This window comes from Saccopteryx leptura, chromosome 6, assembly GCF_036850995.1.
Source record: "Saccopteryx leptura isolate mSacLep1 chromosome 6, mSacLep1_pri_phased_curated, whole genome shotgun sequence".
Classification (NCBI taxonomy): Eukaryota; Metazoa; Chordata; class Mammalia; order Chiroptera; family Emballonuridae; genus Saccopteryx; species Saccopteryx leptura.
Window position 1 is genome coordinate 80152282 of NC_089508.1, and position 6505 is coordinate 80158786.

Below are 6505 nucleotides of genomic sequence, written 5' to 3' on the forward strand. Positions count from 1 at the left end.
GTCTCGAACCTGGGTCCTCTGCATCCTAGTCCGATGCTCTATCCACTGCGCCAGCACCTGGTCAGGCTAAGGGAGTGCTTTTTGTTGGAGGAATGATGTCTGTGCTGAAAGCCCTAGGCAGTGATTGGAGTAGCAGCCAGGTGGAAGGATGGGAGAGATTTCTCATTAGTTGTGGACAGGCACACATATACTCAATTCATACATACCTCCGCCTTCACCAGGGAAACAGTCCTCCCACTCTTCCCTCAGTCCTCTGAGTTACCAGACCCAGGACATTCCTCTCTCCATATTTGCAGCCTCTGCCTCATGTCCAACCAAGACAAGCGCAAGTGGAACATATCCCACACCCTGCAGCCCATTCCCGGCCCCACCTCTATTCCCTATTCCCACTGGTCTCACTCCAGCCTTGATTCCCAGACCCCCTCCCATACAAGCCCCCAGGTTAATAATCACCCTGCCTGCCATGACTGATGGTACAGTGGATTGAGCGTAGTCCCAAGAGCCACCAGTTTGAGCCCTGGTCAGGGCACATATGAGAAGCAATCAATGGCACAACCAAGTGGAGCAATGAGTTGATACTTTTCTCTTTCTGTCTCTCTGCCTCTTTCTCTCTCCCCCTTAAAAAAATAAAAAATAATAAAAAATAATGGTCTCACAGTGGATAGAACATCAACCTGGAGCGTTGAGGTTGTTGGTTTGAAACCCTGGGCTTGCCAGGTCAAGGCACATATGTCAAGCAATCAATGAACAACTAAAGTGAAGCAACTATGAGCTGAAACATCTCATCCTCCCCTCTGTAAAATCAATAAAATAAAATCTTAAAAAAAAAAGGTCTTGCCCTTGCTATTCTTCCCCCCACCCTGGAATGCCCCTTCCTCCTTTACTTGTTAACTCTGTGATTTAGAGGAGTCACCCCTCTCTGGACCTGTCTCCTCATCTATGAAAAAACATAATGGCATTTACCTCAGAGGATGGTCATGAGGGGCAAAACTAACTCATGACTAACTAGGGCAAGTGGTAGTCAAATTGGAAGCTTATCCATGGGAGCCTGCAGAGTTTTACCTCTCTGAATTTATACTCTAAAGTGCCCTGTGCTGAAGGTCATATGCTGCTCAGTCAGTATCAATGGCTGAGGCCGATTTTTATTGAAAAGGTTATTGCCCATTTTCACCTATCCTATTGACAAAATTACATACAGACCACAGGGAGCAGTCTTCTCAGATGCTAGTATTAGGAGAATAAGTGGGCACAATATTTTTTTGTTTCTTTCAGTTGGAATAATTTTTAATATTTAAGTACAGAAGTGAGCACTGACATTATTTTTTCTCTTTTAGACACACACACAGTTAGTTCTAATAGCCACAATGTGCAGAGAAAGTGAGCTCCTGCTCTGTTCTCCACAGTCCCCATCCTGTGCTTGAAGCTGCTGCTGGCCCCTCCTCTTTTCCAGCATACATAGAAATTCACAAAGGCTGCTTTTGTACTACAGCTCTAATGCATTTGATACTGCATATAGCATGCATGTCAAAACAAAACAGTTGTTAATGGTCCGGGGAACATCTTTCCCATGGCATCAGATCCTACCCCACAAGAGACCCTGAGAACTTCTGGTCAGGAGTCATTTAGTGAAAGACATGGAATGGGCCCAATCTTGATACCCAGGCTCAACATTCAAGAATATTTAGCATATTCCTTTTAATTAAGCAATTCCCTCATAGGAGTCTATCTCTCATAAACATTTACAAATGTGCACAAGGTCATACTACAAAGGCTTTCATTGCAGCATTACTTATAACAGAAAAATAGATGGAAGTGACCTGAATGTTGAAGGAATTAAAGAATTTGTGGAGTTATGCTTCCATGCTTTGGGGTACGTTCAACTGTCAAAATAATGACAGACGCTAAAGCAATTTACAGATTCAATGCAAGTCCTGTCAAAATTCCGATGGCATTTTTCACAGAAATAAAACAAATAATCCTAAAATTTGTATGGAACCACAAAAGACACCAAATAGCCAAAGTAATCTTGAGAAAAAAAGAAGTTAAAGACATCACACTTCCTGATTTCAAACTGTATTACAAAGCTATAGTAATCAAAACATTATAGAATTGGCATAAAAACAGACACATAGCTGAAAGGAACAGAATAGAAAGCCCAGAAATAAACCGATGCATATATGGTCAATTAACTATGACAAAGGAGTCAAGCATTTACCATGGGGGTTCTGGCCAGGTAGCTAACTTGGTAATGCCATCCTGGTTGTTGGTTCAATCCCTGGTCAGGGCACATATAAGAATCAACCAATGAATGCATAAATAAGTGGAACAATAAATTGATGTTTCTCTCTCTTCTTTCCTCTCTCTTCAAAATCAATCAATTAATAAAAAATTATACAATGGGGGAAAGAACAGTTTATTTATAAATGGTACTGTGAAAACTAGACAGCCACATGCAAGAGAATGAAACTGGACCCACTATCTTACACCATACATAAAAATAAACCAAAAATGAATTAAAGACTCGAATATAAGACCCGAAACCATAAAACTCCTATAAAAAACATGGGCAGTAAGCTCCTTGCCATCAGTCTTGGTAATAATTTTTCTGGATCTGGCACCAAAACCAACAGCAATGAAAACAAAAATAACAGGTGGGACTACAGCAAACTAAAACACTTCTGCACAGCAAAGGAAATGATTAACAAAATAACAGGCAACCTACGGAATGGTAAAAAATATTTGTAAATCATATTCTGATAAGTAGTTAATATCCAAAATATATAAGGAATTCATACAACTCAATAGCAGAAAATGAAACAAAACAAAAACAAACAAAACCCCTCCCAAACAATTAGATTAAAAAATGGGCAGAGGAACAGAATAGGTATTTTTCCAAAGAAGACATACAAACAGCCAACAGGTACATAAAAATGTACTCAACATCCCTAATCATCAGGGAAATGCAAATAAAAACGAGATGCCACTTCACAGCAGTGAGAATGGCTGTCATCCAAAAGCTAAGAAATACAAGTGTTAGCAAGGATGTGGAGGAAAGGGAGCTCTTGTGCACTGCTGGTGGGAATGTAAATTGGTGTAGCCACTGTGGAAAACAATAAGGTGTTTCAAAAAATCTTTTGAAAATAAAACTACCGTGTGGTTCAGCAATTCCACTTCTGGGTATATATCCAAAAGAAATGAGAGAGATACGGGCACCACCTTGTTTACTGCACCATCATTCACAATAACCAAGACATAAAACAACCAAAGTGTCTGTCTATCAATGAATGAATGGACAAAGAAAATGTGCTACGTGTATATAAAGGAATATTATTCAGCCCCCAAAAAGAAGAAAATCCTTCCATTTGCAACAACATGGGTGGGTCTTGAGGGCATTATGCTAAGTGAAATAAGTCAGGGAAAGACAAATACTGCATGATCTCACGTATATGTGGAATCTGAAAAAAATCAAACTTACTAGAAATAGATAATAGATTGGTGGCTGCCGGGGGTACGGTTGGGGGTTGGGGTAAATGGGTGGAGTTAGGCAGAAGGTACAAACACCCAGTTATAAGAAGAATTAGTTCTAGGGATATAATGTACAATATGTTGACTACAGTTAACAATATTGTATTGTATATTTGAAAGTTGATGAAAGTAGACTTTAACATTTCTCATCACAAAAATAAATCTGTAACTACATGAGGTGATGGATGTTTGTTAAACTTATTGTGTTGATTGATCATTTTGCAATATATACATATATGGAATCATTATGCTATACATCTAAAACAAATACAGTGGCCCTGGCCGGTTGGCTCAGTGGTAGAGCGTCGGCCTGGCGTGCGGGGGACCCGGGTTCGATTCCTGGCCAGGGCACATAGGAGAAGCGCCCATTTGCTTCTCCACCCCCCCTCCTTCCTCTCTGTCTCTCTCTTTCCCTCCCGCAGCCGAGGCTCCATTGGAGCAAAGATGGCCCGGATGCTGGGGATGGCTCCTTGGCCTCTGCCCCAGGCGCTAGAGTGGCTCTGCCCCGAGGGGCAGAGCATCACCCCCTGGTGGGCAGAGCATCGCCCCTGGTGGGCGTGCCAGGTGGATCCTGGTCGGGCGCATGCGGGAGTCTATCTGACTGTCTCTCCCCGTTTCCAGCTTCAGAAAAACAAAAAACAAAAAACAACAACAACAAAAAATAAATAAATAAAACGAATACAGTGTTATATGTCAATTATATCTCAAAACTGAAAAATAAAATAAAATTCTAATCTTGCTCCTGCTTAAACTCTCCAGTTCCTCCCAGGGCTCTTTCTGTAGTCTGCCCTGTGCCGGGTGCCCAGGGTCCACCACCAGCCCTGCCTCACCCTCCACCTGCTGCCCTCAACCACAAAAAACTCCCTTCAATTTCAGTTATCACAAACACCCAGTGATGGTGACAGAAGTGGCTAGAGGAACTTTGATTAATTCCATATTTATCAGATTATAAAATACATTGAAATAATAAATACACTAATGTTCTACAATGATGAAAAAATAATTACAAATTATTATATAGTGGCATGGAAAGATTTTATACTTTTAAGAAAAAACAGCCAAGTTGCAGAATTATTTTTAGTGATCAAAAACTGCCTAGCATGTAGTAGGTAATAAATACTTATTAAATTGAAAGAATACAATCTCAGACTGTTTTCAAAAGAAAATTACATCTGATCTGTGCTGGTGCAGTGGATAAAGCATTGACCTGGAATGCTGAGGTTGCTGGTTCAAAACCCTGGGCTTGCCTGGCCAAGGCACATAAGGGAAAATTTATGCTTCCTGCTCTTTTTTTATTATTTTTTATTAAAAAAAATTTTTTTTTATAGTGAAGAGTTAAAATTTTGCAGTTGAGTGCAACACACGGTGTTTCGCCTCAGTTTCCCTTTTGGGCAAATGCACAAAATATGGAATGCTTCACGAATTTGCGTGTCATCCTTGCGCAGGGGCCATGCTAATCTTCTATCGTTCCAATTTTAGTATATGTGGTGCTAAGCGAGCACCCTGCTCTTGCCCCTCTTCTCTCCCTCCCTCCCCTCTCTAAAATGAATAAAAGCTTTTTTTTTTCTTTTTTTTTTGTTTTCATTTTTCTGAAGCTGGAAACAGGGAGAGACAGTCAGACAGACTCCCGCATGCGCCTGACCGGGATCCACCCGGCACGCCCACCAGGGGGCGATGCTCTGCCCACCAGGGGGGATGCTCTGCCCATCCTGGGCGTCGCCATGTTGCGACCAGAGCCACTCTAGCGCCTGAGGCAGAGGCCACAGAGCCATCCCCAGCGCCCGGGCCATCTTTGCTCCAATGGAGCCTTGGCTGCAGGAGGGGAAGAGAGAGACAGAGAGGAAAGCGCGGTGGAGGGGTGGAAAAGCAAATGGGCGCTTCTCCTGTGTGCCCTGGCCGGGAATCGAACCCGGGTCCTCCGCACGCTAGGCCGACGCTCTACCGCTGAGCCAACCGGCCAGGGCCAAAAGCTTTTTTTTTAAGTGTAAAAAAAAAGAAAATTACCACCCCCATACTTATAAACAAGCCCACATTCCAGTACTTGGTATTGTTGGTCTTTTTTAAATTTTAGCTATTCTAGTGGGTGTGTATCTCATCATAGTTTTTGATTAGCATTTTTCTGTTGTCTAATGGATGATACTGAGTAAATTTTTGTCTATTGGACGTTTATATATATATTTTAAACAAAGTGTTCAGATCTTTAGTCTGTTTATTTTTTAGAGTGTATTTTTATTTTATTTATTTATTTTATTTTTTTTGTTGGGTTTTTTTTTTTTTTTTCATTTTTCTGAAGCTGGAAACAGGGAGAGACAGTCAGACAGACTCCCGCATGCGCCCGACCAGGATCCACCCGGCACGCCCACCATGGGACGACGCTCTGCCCACCAGGGGGCGATGCTCTGCCCATCCTGGGCGTCGCCATGTTGCGACCAGAGCCACTCTAGTGCCTGGGGCAGAGGCCACAGAGCCATCCCCAGCGCCCGGGCCATCTTTGCTCCAATGGAGCCTTGGCTGCGGGAGGGGAAGAGAGAGACAGAGAGGAAAGCGCGGCGGAGGGGTGGAGAAGCAAATGGGCGCTTCTCCTGTGTGCCCTGGCCGGGAATCGAACCCGGGTCCTCCACACGCTAGGCCGACGCTCTACCGCTGAGCCAACCGGCCAGGGCTAGAGTGTATTTTTAAAAGAAATTTTATTCAACAGAATTTTATAGACGTGATTGAGGTAATCACGGTTTCCTTTTTTCCAGGTAAGGAAAGTAAGTCCAGGGGAGAAGGCTTACCCAAGCTCTCTTACAGTAGAAAACCAGCAGTTCGTGGCAACAACTCCAAGGTTTTCTGACCCCTTATCTGTACTGCTAAGGGAGGGACTGCTGTCCTCAAGCTCTGCCGAATGACACCCACCTGCTTGGTAGGCTTTTTTCAAGGTACTCAGATGTTTGAGCATGAACCCAAACCCTCTGATATTTTAGCTTCCTGCCCAGTA

General features: G+C 42.9%; 1 non-coding gene across 1 annotated transcript; it reads right to left on the reverse strand.

Moving 5' to 3' along the window:
- Positions 1–4925: 4925 nt before the first annotated feature.
- LOC136377789 (U6 spliceosomal RNA) lies at positions 4926–5027 on the reverse strand. The gene has a single exon (XR_010746419.1). It is a non-coding gene; the product is annotated as a U6 spliceosomal RNA (small nuclear RNA).
- Between the last annotated feature and the right edge of the window lie 1478 nt (positions 5028–6505).